This window comes from Heteronotia binoei, chromosome 7 (assembly GCF_032191835.1).
Source record: "Heteronotia binoei isolate CCM8104 ecotype False Entrance Well chromosome 7, APGP_CSIRO_Hbin_v1, whole genome shotgun sequence".
NCBI classification, from domain to species: domain Eukaryota; kingdom Metazoa; phylum Chordata; class Lepidosauria; order Squamata; family Gekkonidae; genus Heteronotia; species Heteronotia binoei.
Window position 1 is genome coordinate 114,276,636 of NC_083229.1, and position 16,451 is coordinate 114,293,086.

General features: G+C 40.9%; 1 protein-coding gene across 1 annotated transcript in view; it reads left to right on the forward strand.

The window, feature by feature from the left end:
• The window catches only part of ATXN1 (ataxin 1), a 144,024-nt gene that overhangs the window by 32,604 nt on the left and 94,969 nt on the right, over nucleotides 1-16,451 (forward strand). Inside the window, exon 2 of the mRNA XM_060244249.1 lies at nucleotides 8,029-8,125. The gene's annotated coding sequence lies outside the window, so the exon portion shown is untranslated. The remainder of the gene's footprint in view (nucleotides 1-8,028; nucleotides 8,126-16,451) is intronic.

Below are 16,451 nucleotides of genomic sequence, written 5' to 3' on the forward strand. Positions count from 1 at the left end.
TCAGCCAATCACGGCAGTCCACAGAATTGCTGACTCCAGCAGGTGCTTTCCCCTGGATACAGTCCAGCCTGAACCGGCTCTCCTTCAAGGTTGATCTGACCTGACCTGTCAGATGCTATCATTGTAGATGCACCTGCTGCTCCATGCTTCGTTCATGCTGTGGACGGAGGACTCACACACTGACATTGATGTTGTGGTCCAGAGAGGGCATCAACTAAAACTTGTATCAGATCTTCTCTGGTTCCTGATGAGAAGTTACTGACACTTTTTCATTTTTGTTCGTTCTGTCCTTGAGGATTTAAGACTCAAAGGAAGGGTGAAACATTTGCTTTAGAGGTCATAGTCATACTCCACGGAATAGTCATGTTGCTCTGACTTTTTTTTTTCTAGTTTTAATAGTATTTTTTGGTTTTGGTCAATAAAGGGGGAAAAGGGAAGGAAGGAAAGGTAAAGCGAGAAACATATTCAAAGTTTTACATAGTTCCACTATAACGTATTTTTCTCTTAGATTCTATTGTTTCCATTTCATTATAACTTTTCTGCAAGTCTGTTATCAATTCCACAATTGGGTTCTTCATGATCCGGCATCCTTGCCTCTCTCTTCCGGTAGAGAGGTTTGTTTTATATGTGCATACATACTTCTCTGATAAACACCTTCCCTCTCTGCTTTCTTCTGTGAAAGGAGCATCTCTCAGGATTTTCTCTGAGCTCTATCAATTATCTCTTTCTTTACCTGTGTAGTGAGAGATTCTTCTGTCAATTTTAGTTCATCTGGCCATTACTTTTTTTTTAATGGGATTTTGTTTGTTTGCGTGAGCCTCCTTTCTTACTATTTCCTGCTTTTACGACTACAGTATTATGGGTTATTTAAAAACTGTAGTTGTTGTGGAGATAAAGTTCCTGTATGCGATAGACACAATTGTTGCTGTATTTGCTTGGTGGAAGAATATAATATAGGTGGTTGTCCCGGCTGCTAGAAAAAAATCATGAAGCAAGTTTATAGGAATTACGTGTATTGCTTTGGGAACGAGCCTTGGCTGTTAACTTCCTCTGACTTCCTTCCAAGCTCTATGCTGGAGCAGTTTTCATGGCTTGTCCCCAACCTTTAAATCTGTCTCCAAATTGGCTGTTAAGCACTGTTAAGGTGGAAATATTGCATTTGCGAACAAGAGTCTTCCGATCTGGGGGACCAGCTTCTCTGCCAGACCAAAAAAGTATCACGGTGCAGAAGCCACAAATATCTTTTGATTTGATTTGACTCCTCTTTTTGGGATCTGCCACTTGCTCCAAGTGTAGCACTGACCCTGAATTCCACTTCTGAATCCTTCAGATCTTCATATTATCAGTCTACATAAGAACATAAGAGAAGCCATGTTGGATCAGGCCAATGGCCCATCCAGTCCAACACTCTGTGTCACACAGTGGCCAAAGAAAAAATTATACGCACACACACACACACTGTGGCTAATAGCCACTGATGGACCTCTGCTCCATATTTTTATCCAATCCCCTCTTGAAGCTGGCTATGCTTGTAGCCGCTGCCGCCACCTCCTGCGGCAGTGAATTCCACATGTTTATCACCTTTGGGTGAAGAAGTATTTCCTTTTATCCATTTTAACCTGACTGTTCAGCAATTTCATCGAATGCCCATGAGTTCTTGTATTGTGAGAAAGGGAGAAAAGTACTTCTTTCTTTACTTTCTCCATCCCATGCATTATCTTGTAAACCTCTATCATGTCACCCCGCAGACGACGTTTCTCCAAGCTAAAGAGCCCCAAGCGTTTCAACCTTTCTTCATAGGGAAAGTGTTCCAACCCTTTAATCATTCTAGTTGCCCTTTTCTGGACTTTCTCCAATGCTATAATATTCTTTTTGAGGTGCGGCGACCAGAACTGCACACAGTACTCCAAATGAGACCGCACCATCGATTTATACAGGGGCATTATGATACTGGCTGATTTGTTATCAGTTCCCTTCATAATAATTCCCAGCATGGTGTTGGCCTTCTTTATTGCAATCGCACACTGTCTTGACATTTTCAGTGAGTTATCTACCACGACCCCAAGATCTCTCTCTTGGTCAGTCTCTGCCAGTTCACACCCCATCAACTTGTATTTGTAGCTGGGATTCTTGGCCCCAATGTGCATTACTTTGCACTTGGCCACATTGAACCTCATCTGCCATGTTGACGCCCACTCACCCAGCCTCAACAGATCCCTTTGGAGTGCCTCACAATCCTCTCTGGTTCTCACCATCCTGAACAATTTAGTGTCATCTGCAAACTTGGCCACTTCACTGCTTACTCCCAACTCCAATAGTCTACTATTACACAAGTTTTTGGTTAGGTTATGGAAGATCTGACTCAAACTCAGCATGTGCTACAGTGAGTGGAAGACCTTATGTGTCTGTCTAATGATAGGTGATCCAGAATAGGTGTTACCTTAAATCCCAGGCCAGACCTTCTGTTTTAACATCAGTACTTCCATCTTTTGGGGACTAAGCTTCAGTTTGTTAGACTGCAAAACTGCCTCCAGACACCAGTTCAGGCTCCCTGGGTGTCTTCCTGTTATGTCTGTTCAGTAATGCCTCCAAGAGATCCCAAAATCAGTGTATTAAGGTCTCAGCCAAATAGCAGTTAAAACATATTCCTACAGTGCATTCACTCTTCTTGCAATAGTTGCGTTGTGATCCTTTTGGAGGACATTTAGGATAATTTCCAAGATGCTGTGTAGAACCACAATGAAAATACATTTCTGTTGATGTTCTGCTTCACTGGCTTGTAACTTTTCAGTATGTTCCTTTAATTCCTTTGCGGCATCTTGAGTCTGTACTGGAGCTTTCTGCAACAAGTTCACATTTTGTGCTCTAGCTCCAGTGCCCAAACTTATCATCTTAAGACTGATTCTACAGTAGCAGTTGCTCCACCCTGAGCTTCTGCTTTCCCTGGATCAACCAAACTATTCCCCATCGGTTGCTGCACAGCCGCATTTTGACCCACAGCGCCATCCAATTTCCCCAGCATCTTCCTGATCTTGTTTTTTAGAGATCAGGAATACGCGGGGGGAATTGGAGGGAATCATGGGTCAAAATGTGACCAACAACAACTGGTGGGGAATTGATTGCTTGAGCCAGGCAAAGCAACTGCTACTTTGGGATGAGTATTAGTTTCATTCAAAGCTGCCTCAGTTTGAATTGCTATTGCCATAGCTTTCTCCAAGAGAATCCTGGAATTAAAAGCAACTTATGCGAGGTATAGTTGTCTTTTCAACCAATTTGTCTCTAATCATCTCATCAGCCAATGCTCCAAACTTGCAGGGGCAAATTAAGTCTCTCAAAACAGAAATATATTGTAATGGTTATTTCCCCTGCTTCTGTTCACACTGATGAAATTTATGACAATTAGCTACCACATTAACTCTGGGCACAAAAAAATCCTCCAGTGCAGAAAGGACAGTCTCCTATTAACCATCAGCAAGAGGAAATATATAAAATGTATTAAAAAAAATACATCGGCCGTCTACTCCCAAAGAGTGAATAAGCAACACGTTTTCTCTCTTCAGACACATCTGTATCACTAACTGCAAGCAGGCAATTATCAGAAATATGAATTAATATGGAATTATTGGAGTGACATAAAAATCCCTTTAATACATAAGGAATTGATGTTCATCTGCACAGGCAGTTTTAGCATGCTCCTGGAAATCTGAAAATATACCTACCGTTGCAGAACGGCTGAAAAAAGACTTGTGACTTTTGTATTATGGACAAAATAGCTTCTGGTATTCATAAAAAATGAAACGGATTAATTGCTGAATTTTGAAATGGCCTTGAAAAGGGCTGGCTGCACTGCAGTCCATATTGAACATGGAATTCCATATATTTCTTTTAAAAAAATACAGATTATATGAATCCACTGAAATGTTTTTTATTTGAATCGAAGTATTTGTCAATCAAACTGAGTTCTACTTGAGACGAATTTATCTGCAGTACGTTGAGAGAGGGTTTTTAAATTATTACTGTTGGATCATGAAACTCTGATTAATCAGTAAAGCAGAAAAAATCCCCCAACAACTTGTCATTCTAAAAAGCGAGTGGCCCTAAAATGATTGCTAGGGCACTTTTGGAATTCTGCTACCAGAGTGCAGGTGTGTTTCATATAAAGAAGATAATATTGGATTTAAATCCTGCCCTTCACTCTGAGTCTCAGAGCGGTTTACAATCTCTTTTACCAGTATTTTTCATCTGTTGTCAGTTCCTTTTGCAACCAGGCAGAAGGCACTGAGCGGGAAGGTATTTATCTTGCCCTTAAGGTTTGTGCACCTAGAACAAATCTGTCTAGTCACAGGGAGGGTTAGCGGTTCCAGCTCCTTAAGTAGAGATTTGGGACAAAGCAGGAATCAAGTTGCACCTTTAAGACCAACAAACTTTTTTTTCAGAACGTAAGCTTTTGTGTGCATGCACACTTCTTCAGACGAGGAATGAGGTACAGTAAGCAGAGCTACATATAGCTTGTGGGGTTAGAATGCAAAGTGGTACAAAGTTAGAATCCAATAGCAGAATAGTAAAATTAACAAATTCAGAAAACCTTTGATCTCGGTTGCATTAGCGTGGGAAACCAATAAAACAGTAACCTGTCAGAATGTGAGAATGTCTGTTAATTACTGCTAATAAGCCTGGGTCAAAATGAGGGCATTTCTTTCCCAGAAGTTTTTCCTGTCCAACTAATTTACCTTTTAACATGTAACATAAATATATACATCATTCTAGTTTGCCATTAGAAAAAAAATACATTAAAACATAATGGAAGATTTGGGAAGCTTCACAGACTCCATGCACAGGACAAAACACCCAGTGTTGCAGAACTACAGAAATGGCTTCTTGAAGCATACCAATTAAGGATGTTTGTTTTTCTAGATAACTCTGCAGCTGATTTCGGTGGACTTAGATGTGTGTAACTCTATTTAGGATTGCATTATAATTGTTTCAAAAGCTACATGTTATGATATAACCATTGAAGGACAGCCTGATTGATCCTGCCTTGTGCACTTACATAGACAGTTCAAGTTTCCTTGAGTAGTTTTAATGCCTTTTGTAGTTTTGAAGAAACCATAGCTCATAATTTTTCATGTTGAGAACCCCAGGGCATTTCTTCTAGTTATAACCATTTTCAGGTAGAAGACTAGAGAAGACCTTTGCTTAAGGCTGTAGAAAGCCACTGCCAGTCGGCGTTGATGATACAAGAGTCAGTGCTGTCATTTGATGTAAATGTCATGGCTGTAAAGCTCTATGGAAAATAGACGCCTCTGATTTTAATTACAATTTTTGCTTACTGTGGAAATCATGGATCTGTGTCCAGATCATTAGCAAATACACTTCTTTCTTTTATACTTTTCTGCATGCTTGAATCATACCTACTGGGGTACGTGTGTGATGAAATTTGGTTTGACTGAACAGTCAGATGTTAGTTTGGTGTTTAGAACTGTATCGTTTTATATGTGCACATTCCTCAACGTCAGATTATGTGTCTCAGAGGTATTGGAGGCGACAACAAAGAGACATTGGCTGGTATATCTGTGCCTAATATCAACCTGTATACCAAATGACTGGAGAATGGCCCCTTTTACACCCATGTTTAAAAAACAATCCAAGGGGATCTGGGAAATTACAGGTTGGTGAGCTTGATGTCTGTTCCAACTAAATTGATGGAAAGTATTAAAGATAAAATTGTCAAGCATATAGAAGGGCAAGCCCTGCTTTGTAAAATATAACATGGCTTTTGCGGTGGTAAGTCCTGTCTCGCTAACTTTTAGCATTCTTTGAAAGTATCAATAAAAATGGGGACAGGGATGAGCTGGTTCACATTATTTATTCAGATTTCCACAAGGCTTTGAACAGTCCCTCACCAGACTTCAGAGTCATGGGAAAAGAGAACAGATCCTCTTATGGATTGGAAATTGTCTAAAAACAGGACGCAGAGAGAAAGAATAAATGGACGATTTTCACAATGGAGGGAGGTGAGCAGTGGAGTCCCTCAGAGATCTGTGTTGGGACTGGTGCTTTTCACGTTGTTCATAAAAAACCTGGAGTGAGTAGTGATATGAACAAGTTTTTGGATGACTCTAAGTTATATAGAGCAGCTTAACACAAAAATTGATCATGAAGAGCTCCAAAAGGATCTATTCACACTGGTGGAATGAATATTAAGAAGGCAAATGAGATTCAGAGTGAATCAGAGTAAAATGTTGTATATTGGAGCAACTAATCCAAACTTCACATATACAACTGAAAGCCAGTTTGGTGTAGTGGTTAAGTGTGCAGACTCTTACCTGGGAGAACCGGGTTTGATTCCCCACTCCTCCACTTATAGCTGCTGGAATGGCCTTGGGTTAGCCATAGCTATCGCAGGAGTTGTCCTTGAAAGGGCAGTTGTTATGAGAGCCCTCTCAGCCCCACCCACCTCACAGGGTGTCTGTTGTGAGGGGAGAAGATATAGGAGATTGTAAGCCACTCTGAGTCTATGATTCAGAGAGAAGGGTGGGGTATAAATCTGCAGTCGTCGTCTTCTACACTGAGGGGATCCGAGCTGGCAGCAGTGAACCACAAAAAGAGCTTGAAAAGGTGCAGAAAACAGCAACTGAAATAATCAGGGCCCTTGAGCGGCTGCCTTATGAGAATCACTTGCCACTCTTAGGACTGTTCAACTTAGGAAAAAAAAGGCAAGAAAAGGGAGACATGATAGAGGTCTGTACAATTCTGCACTGTGTGGAGAGAGCAGACAGGGAGACATTTTTCTCTCACCCCCATAACACTAGAACCCAGGATCGTCCGTTGAAGGTGAATGGTAGTAAGTTCAGAACAGACAAAAGAAAGTACTTCTTCGCACAATGCATAATCAAATTCTGGAACTTACTGTCAAAGGTTGTGGTGATGGCCGCCAACTTGAAAGGCTTTAAAAGGGGAGTGAACAGATTCATGGAGGACAGGGCTGTCAATGGCTACCAATCATGATGGATAGCTACTTCTTCCAGTACCATACACCTCTGTTGCAGGGGAGCACAGAGGGGAGGGTGCTGGTACAGTCGTCCTACTTGTGGGTTTCCTAGAGGCACCTGGGTGTCTACTGTATGAATAGATTTGTGGACTTGATGGGCCTTTGGTCGAATCCGGCACGGCTCTTCTAATGTTCTTAAAAGAAAAAATTTAAAAGGTCCTGGTATAGTTTAAAAGGTAAAAGTAGTCCCCTGTGCAAACTTTCACAACATTTTCATGGTAGACTTTTTACGGGGTGGTTTGCCATTGCCTTCCCCAGTCATCTACACTTCCCCCCCAGCAAGCTGGGTACTCATTTTACTGACCTGTCATCGTGTGTGTGTGTGTGTATAATAAATGCTCCTTACTAGGCATAGAAGCTGTTTATGAACATATTGAATCCTTCTTAACTGGTGTTGCACTTTATGCTGTGTATAAGTGTTTTCCTTAGTGGGTGGGTCTGGGTGATAGCCAAGTGGAAATTTTCACAGCATTGCAACATTGTACAATACACTTATTGCTGCAAATTGTACAGTACCATGTAGACTTGTGACGTATTTCATATAGCAGCTCTGACCATGCACAGGTTTATGTGTGGGTGGACCTTTAACCCCTATGTACTCAACAAAGAAGAAATTCAGCGCAGGTATAAAGCCTCGCCCTGTTGGGTCCCTGTGTTGTATCAGAGCCACGTGGCTTTACCAAGCAACTCCTTCCTTAATTGTGGTATCACAAAAAAAATGTAAAAGGTTCTTTTAAAAACTGCAAATTAGCATCCACTTTATTATTTGTACTTTTTTGAAACGAGATCTGCTATGCCACAGCCAGCAATTAAGTCGAAAAGCAGGGCTCAGTGAGCATTTTGAGGCAGGATTTTCAATGAGCTGTAGAAATATCTTGTCAGTTTGTTAAAATTAATGTACATATTCTCCCCCCCCCCTCACTATATCACTTGCTACTTTTAAAATATGTGTATGTATTTTAACTTTTGTTTAAAAGAGAGCTCCGCTGAGGGTCTGTGAGCAATCCAGCGACATCTGCAAATTCTTCATGGTGAAGGATAATCTGGAACTTCGAACAGAAGACAGTGAATGTTGTGAGTAAACTAAAAAAAATAATGATTATTAAAAAATTCCTTTTTGAATGTTCTTGGCATCGTGTAATTAGAGCTGGAAAGAGGGTTTATTTGGCAGAGCTACATTTCAGTAATACACAGTGCCAGTTGAAGTAAAGAACTGTGGTATCTCCTCTTCATACAAGGAAGCCTTTTCTCTTTCACTTCTCTTTTGGGGTTAAGTTTCTTTCCCCTCTCTCTTTTTCCTTCTCTCTGCTAATGCCATGACAGTTTTGCATGGAGAGCTAAACCTAACCCTTATCTCACCTTAAAGCCTCAAATGGTTTTTCAAAGGCGAACTCTTTGAACATTTAAGAGTCGTAGAATGGACGACTTTAAGTGGCTTTATACTTCAGACCATCAGACCAATTCACATGATCCCTTGAAAGACTGACAATAAGAAACAGAAATGGGATGTTGAGGTTGCCAACCTCCAGCTGGGGCCTGGAGCTCTCCTGCCATTGCAGCTGACCTCCAGATAACAGAGAACAGTTCCCTTGGAGAAAATGGCCACTTTAGAGGGTGGACTTTGGTGGCATCCATATCCTGATGAGGATCCTGTCCAAATCTCCAGTTATTTCCCAATGCAGAGCTGGCAACCCTAGATTTTGTTCAGATGCCATATGTCATGGTGCAATATGATGGGTACTACAAGAGTTTTTCCTCAGAGAGGAGAAAACTCCCACAAAGTAAATTGATGGTAACCTATTTAAGACATATTTTACTATTTGTCAACATTTTGGATAAATGTGATAACAATAATTTATTCCCAGTATTATCAATGAAAGGTAAAACTCAATGTAAAATGTGCATCTTTTTCTCATGGTATAAATTAACACTAACTTGTTTCAAAAGCAGACAGTTCTCATCCTCAAATCTCAAATCAGAGTACATCCACAAGAGAATAATAGCCAAGGGACGGGGGTAGGTGGTGGGTGGGATGTGTTTCACTGTCTAAAGTGGCATTTATCTATAGTTGTTTGAGTATAGGTTTGCAGCAAAAGGTCCTTATAACTTCAAGTGTTATAAGAAAATTAATGCCAAGATAATTAAGTTGCGTCTCTAAAATTAGGTAACTTTTTAACCAAACATGAGTTATTTTTGGCATTCCTAGGCACACTTACTCACTTTAGAGATATTGGATCAATTTTGGTTTGTTTGTTTTATAGTCTGTCTTCCTAAATGAGACTCAAGGGGGATTACAGTATATAAACAGTGCAATCAGACAGCATAAAACAACTAATGAACAGTGCAATGAGACCAATATTACCAAAGTAGAAAACAATGCAAATAACAAACTGGGAGGAAATAGACAAGGTCTTGGCAGCTATGAGATCCACCACTTGTCCCTTGACCTATGCCCATCTGCCCATCTTGGCTGGTCAAGGCTTGCAGAGATGGTGTGCAGGTACCCCTGGGAGATATTATCAGCCTATCCCTGTCTTCTGGGATATTCCCCAAGGGGCTTGAAGGAGGCAGTGGTGCATCCACTCCTGAAAAAAAGTCATCATTGGACCCTGAAGTCCTCAAACCTCTCATTTTTGGGCAAGGTAGTGGAGAGAGAGTGGCTGAGCAGCTCCAGGTCTTCTTGGATGAGGCTTCCATCCTGGTTCCTTTCCAGTCCAGCTTTCACCCCAGCCATGGGGCGGGGACTGCACTGGTCACCCTACCAGATGACCTCTGGAGATGCTTGGATCATGGTGGTTCATTGCTGCTGTTGCTTTTAGAACTGATGGCAGGATTTGACACAGTCAACTACAAGGCTCACCACCTTGCCGGCATAAGGATTCCAAGGGACTGCTTTACAGTAGTTTTTCTCCTTTCTCCATGTTTTAAAAATAACACTTATGAGCCAGTGCATGACTCTGGGGTTCTGTTTCCTAGCTTCCTTGTGCTTTTCAGTATCATAGCTGAAGGGGTTCAGTTTTATCAGTGCTATATAAAAGCACAACCTGATGGAATGTTATACTTGGGTAATTTAAAAAGGAAAAAGAAAATAGTGGGCTCAAGGAGTTCATTTTGGCATCCAAGTTTTTAACTTAGAAATATATATTATTATTATGCTTAATTTAGTTTTAGTCATCTCACAGTCTTTAAATGACCAAGAAAGAATAGATTTGATAGAAGGATGGATAATCACAGAAAATTCTTTGACCTTTCTTATATTTCAACATTTAACAAAGAGAAGCAATATACTTATTTTTACACTGAAGAAATTATGTAGATTTACAGTGCAGTCTCTCCTAACTGACTTCCTTTGACTATGAAATTCTGAGTCTCGTTCATGCGCGTGTATGCAATAATAGATGTCAGAAGAGAATATAAAATATTTCTCACCATTCTAAGGGAATCTGAAATAGATTTAAGAACTATCTTTGGGTCACTGAATGAAACATTCTGGGATTGTTTCCATCAGAAAGTGGTTTACTGAAAGGTAAAAATACTCTCTGCTTGACAGACTAGTTATTAAATACCAGAGTTCCTTAATGTGTTCATAATGTTTTAGAGCTCCCTGAGAATGAATAAGGTCCATTTGGAAACTGGATCTAATTAGGCATTTTAGATTTTAGCAACCCTTTTAAATTTGGAAACTGATATTCTGCCCTTCATTTCTTCTTTCTTCCAGTCTCAATAGCTCTGATTCCTTGTAGCTATGTACTATTTTTATGGTTGCAAATGTGTACATTGTAGACTTAAACTGGTTTAACAGTAATTGCCCCCTTCCCAGGGAACTGTAGGAATTGTTGGAAGGAGGATGGGGAAATAAGAATCTTTAGCAGAATCTCTAAGCACATCACTAATCTATACCTCTCAGAATTGTTTGGGGTAACCCATAATATTAAAATGGCATGGAATCAATGGAAGTTTGCAGTGAAGAAGAAGAAGAAGGTCTTGCCACTGGGCAGCTGCTTGTAGAACTCCTGTTATGCTGCTTTTTGGATTGGCTGGCAAAGTTCACACCAGTCCATGTACCCTCCTGTCTGTAGGAGTCTCTCCACTTCTTAATATACCCGCCATTTAATTAGTGCTGAATTTTCAGCAGCTGTACATTTCCCGTGAAGCATATGAGAAAACCTTTAATACAGCAGCAGGTCATGACAAGAATGTGTTAATTAGCATTTTACAGAGGCATTCTGCATGCTGGAAGCGCTTCTATCCTGGTCCTTCGAAGTGGCATGTCTCTGGGGAGATTGTCAACGCTTTGCAATGGCAAATGGACGAATGGGAAGTTTTGAGACAGTTTTAAAGTTCTGAATTCGTCCACTTCTGAATTAGTTTCTTGAATTAGCCTTCTTTTCAACTTGTTTGCATTTGTTTACAGTTCATTTCATGTCTTTTTAACAGAGAAAATGTAGGCTTGCTGAGAAAGAGAAGCATCCATATGTCTCTGTTCTTGTAAGCAAGTCTCTTGTGTGTGCCACCTCATATTTTTAGGAATAGGGCAGAAAGAGCAGGAATTGCAGTTATTTGAAAAACGCAGTCTCTGAAAAGGCGGTGATTTATTCCCAGGCACTAGTCTTGATTAAGAGCCACAGACAGCTGCTGCTTGCCTTTAAATAGGCATAGTTCTGTCGGCTGTACATCAGGGTTCAAGAGACTAATATATCTGTACCCAAATCGTCAACGTTTTAGCACCAAATGAATAATAATTCCGAATGTCTTATTTCCTGATTTCTGGCTTGTGTTATGTGCTTCCGCGGTTCAGTAGAGAGAGCAGACGTTCCCCAATGTTGACATACTGGGCCCCCTCACACTACCCATTTGCGCCTCACTAAATTATAGCTGAAGATATAACAAAGGTAACTTAATTCCCAGAAGTTTCTGCTCCCCCTCCTAGCTTAGGTCTTGATCAGAGGTGATAAGTGGAAAAGGGATGGATAGTGGCTTGCCTTCTTTGCTGTCTTAGTCCCAGCAACATCAGTCAGCATAACAGGGAAGGAAGGATGCAATTGTTCGTATTGTGTACATCTGTGATATGAATGACTGTACTCAGCCCCTTTGCTAAGACACAGTATTTGGATATTAAGTTAGGCAAGCAGGGAGCCTGCAAGAATTTGCGGTGGGCATCTCATTTAATCTTTCCCGACAGTTTTCTCTTTCCTTTCCCTGGCAGTCTCCATAGCCTCCTCCCTTTCTTCCTTCCTTCTCTCCTTAACTCCTGCCAGCCAACCCACTTTTTTCTTCCCCCTCTGTTTTCACCATTTCTTCTTGCTCCCTCCCCTTGTAAGCTCTGCCTGGGAAAACTATGACCCAGTGTTGACCACTGGGCCCTGTTGCCCAGTGGTGAAACCCAAAAGGTCTTGTAGCGGGCACCTCATTTCCCCCTGTATCCTCTTTTCCTCCTCCTGGCAACTTCATATCTTCACCTTTCACTGCTTCTTCTCTCCTTCACAACCACTCACCTACCGATTTTTTATCTGCCCCCTATCTTCAGAAGTATTTATTATTTATTTACCGCATTTATACCTTGCCTTTCTCAGCTCTGAGGACTCAAAGCAGCTCATGTTGTTTTCTTCTCCATTTTATCCCTATGGGCAACCCTGTGAGGTAAATTTGGTTGAGAATACATAACTGGCCCAAGGTCATCCGGTGAGCTTCCATGGCAGAGTGGGAATCTGAACGGTCTCCCAGAATCGAAACTCTAACCACTAGACTGTCCTGGCTTTCATAGGCTGGCTGCTGTTGAACAGTAGCAAACAGCCAGTTCTGAATGAGTCACAGAAGTCACACAGTAGTAAGTCACTTGATGGTTACTGTTGGGCCTGGCCCTGGTAGGTCCTCCCTCAGAGTTCTGAGCCACTTTGAGTCCCAACTGTGGGGAGAAAGGAAAGGAAAGGTCCCCTGTGCAAGCACCAGTCGTTTCCAACTCCGGGGTGACGTTGCTTTCACAACGTTTTCATGGCAGACTTTTTACGGGATGGTTTGCCATTGCCTTCCCCAGTCATCTACACTTTCCTCACAGCAAGCTGGGTACTCTTTTTACCGACCTCGGAAGGATGGAAGGCTGAGTCAACCTCGAGCCGGCTACCTGAAAACCCAGCTTCCGCCGGGGATTGAACTCAGGTCATGAGCAGAGCTTAGGACTGCAGTACTGCAGCTTTAACACTCTGCGCCACGGGGCAGTGTTTTGGGGAGAAAAGCAAGATATAAATCAATGTGTGCGTATTGGGTGATTAAAGCTTCTCTTAAAGAGTATTTCATTAATTCCTGAGGATAAACTGTTTGTCTAGGAATCTTATTTATTGTTCCCCAAAATTTCCAATTTTGAAAAAAAAGTCATTGTTGTAAAAACTAGATCCCCCCCCCCCATTGTAGGAGGTTTGTTATTAGATATTCCATCATTTAAAAATAGTGAGCTGGGGTGGAAGAAGATACAGATCACAGCTGTGGGGGGTGTTGACCCCTTTTCCTGTGCTGCTTTCCTGATTTAAATCTCCCAGCCATCCTACCTACTTCTTTCCGTGTGGAGAGAAGGACTGCAGCCAAGAACAATCATAGATATATAGCACCAACTCTGCAAATGATTATCCAGCCATATTGCCAGATGTTTTCCCCCCTGGGGGGGAATGTAGTGGAATGAAGTTCCAGAATCTTTTTGTGGAAACAAAATTCTCAAAAAATGTTTAAAAGTTCCTGGGAGCACCCATGTGTTTCTTCTTCATTTCCCTCTTGAGAGTTCTGGCACCTTTTTCCCCCAGAAAAAAACAAACTCTGTGTATAGCTCATCATAACATAAAAATTTCAAAACTTTCTTGCCTTAAAACAGATGTGTTTTTTTTTTAATGGTTTATTTTAAGGCAAGACAGTTTTGAAATTTTTGCGTTAAGGTTAGCTATACAGATGAATAATCATTTACAGCCATGGTCCCCAACCTTTTTGGCACCAGGGACTGGTTTTATGGAAGACAATTTTTCCACGGACCGGGGTGGAGGGTGGATGGTTTCAGGATGATTTAGTTGTGCACTTTATTTCTATTAGTTTGGTGTGGTGGTTAAGCGTGCAGACTCTTATCTGGGAGAACCGGGTTTGATTTCCCACTCCTCCACTTGCAGTTGCTGGAATGACCTTGGGTCAGCCATAGCTCTTGCAGAGTTGTCCTTGAAAAGGCAGCTTCTGTGAGAGCTCTCTCAGCCCCACCCACCTCAAAGGGTATCTGTTGTGGAGGAGGAAAATAAAGGAGATTGTTAACTGCTCTGAGACTCTGAAATTCGGAGTGGAAGGCAGGATATAAATCCAATGTATTATTATTATTACTACTACTATATTATAATATATAATGAAATAATTATACAACTCACTGCCTAGTTGCTAATATGCCACGGACTGATACCGATCCACCCCAGGGGTTATTTATTTTATTTTTTTAAATTTATTTTATTTTATTGGATTTATATCCCGCCCTCCCCGCCGAAGCAGGCTCAGGGCGGCTCACAACAGTAAAAACATGTACAGATATTAAACATTGACTAATTAAAACCTTAAACAATATAACAAAACATTTTAAAAACAATTTGGTGCTAATAATGCATTCCAATAATTTCAGTTTCAGTCTTCTTGAGTATCATATTCAAGGACCCCTGATTTACAGAGTTGGTGCCATATATCTGTGATTGTCTTGGCTTGTAAAATAGTGGTCATATTGGGAGCAGTGAAAGTTAACCCCATATCATTGTGGATTGCAGCCACGTATCTTTTAATAAAGACTACTAGTCTTAGGAGGCAGCAGGGCTGTCTTAGTCTTGCTGTATGAATCCTTTCCATTAAACTCTAGAGGCAAGTTAGTGTGAGCTAGCTCATAGTTTTTTTAGTCTCTGGCTTGCACATTTTTGTCTTTGCTCAGGAAAAATGGCCCCAGATTATACTAATTTATGCAGTGGCTCACAATTTTTATGCTCACAAAGTAGAATTTTTGCTCACAAGACTCCACAGCTCAGAGGGAGCATTGGATGAGACCCTAAAATCTACAAAGAAAGCTTATGATCAACCTGTGTCACAGCTAGAAGCTAACATGGAAGGAGCTTATTTATTTGATTTACCCCACTGTGTGGTTGCTAGAAAAGAACCTACTCTGTCAGGTAAAAATTGAAATGGACCGCAGTCTACTTCTGATTTATATATTAGAACTGAGGATCTCATCATCCTAATGAAACTCAGCCTAAATGGCTTTGGTAAGTTTAAATGGCTTTGGTAAGAAAATCTTCAGGTAGGAAGAACGCAATACCAGCCGAACACTCTCATTTCTCTGCTTCATGTACTGGGCTTTCGTCCAAAAAGAGGTTAATGTCACGGATGTGTTAGCGAAAAAGATTCATAGGCCACAAAGTCCTGCCAGTAGAAATACTAATCTGTTGAGAACAACGTGCTTGACTGCATCCATCCAGGTTTGTTTCCAGACTTTAAAACAAAACTGGCTGCAAGCTGTGCACATCAGGCTGGGATGTTAGATGATCCTGGGCGCACTAATGGTGTTGATGCTATCTATATTTCTCCGAATGAGGCTTATGTTTCTGGTTGTGTCAGGTATGGTGCTTGGAGTTACAGGTGCTGATAATGTTTCAGGGGGATCTAATGGCGCAGAGGTCATGAAGGAGGAGGAGGAGAAGGAAAACAGTTACCTTGATTGCTCTTGGCTTCTTTCTCCATTTGCAACAAAGAGGCAGGCTGAAGTAACCTAAGGAGTAGCCATTGTTTCTAGTGATCTCGAATGGATCCTTCAGGCCACATTTCAAGTAATAAAACAATCTCTCCTCCTTTTGCCAGTGAGGTGTACTGTAACCTGCTGCACTTTTCAAGTTCTAGGCAGATAAAACCATATTCTGCAAACGAGCCAGTGTAGCGTAATGGATACTGCCCGACCAGCATTTGTGAGACACAGATTCAAATCCCTATTCAGCCAGGAATCTTGCTGGGTGTGACCTTGGGCCAGTTAACACTTGTCAGATTAGCATATTCCATAAGGTTGTTTTTTAAAAAAATTGAATTTAGTTATGTAAATTGGTGTATTGTTGTTTTTATTATATTGTCTTGTTTTTAATTCGAATTGTTGATTTTAAAATGTTAGCTGCTCTGAACCCATGAGGGGAGGGTGGGATACAAATCTAATGAAATAAATAAAATAATAAATGTTAGATTTGGCAACATATTTGCAAAACAATGTTGGATGTATTACTAAAAGGAACCCTGTCACAATATGGAAAGTTGTCAGTCTGAAAAAGAGGTAAGAGAGAAAAATATCACACTTGAATCAAGCTATCTGTAATGATTTGAATTTATATATGTGTGTTCCTTTAGTTGCTGGTAAGTTGCA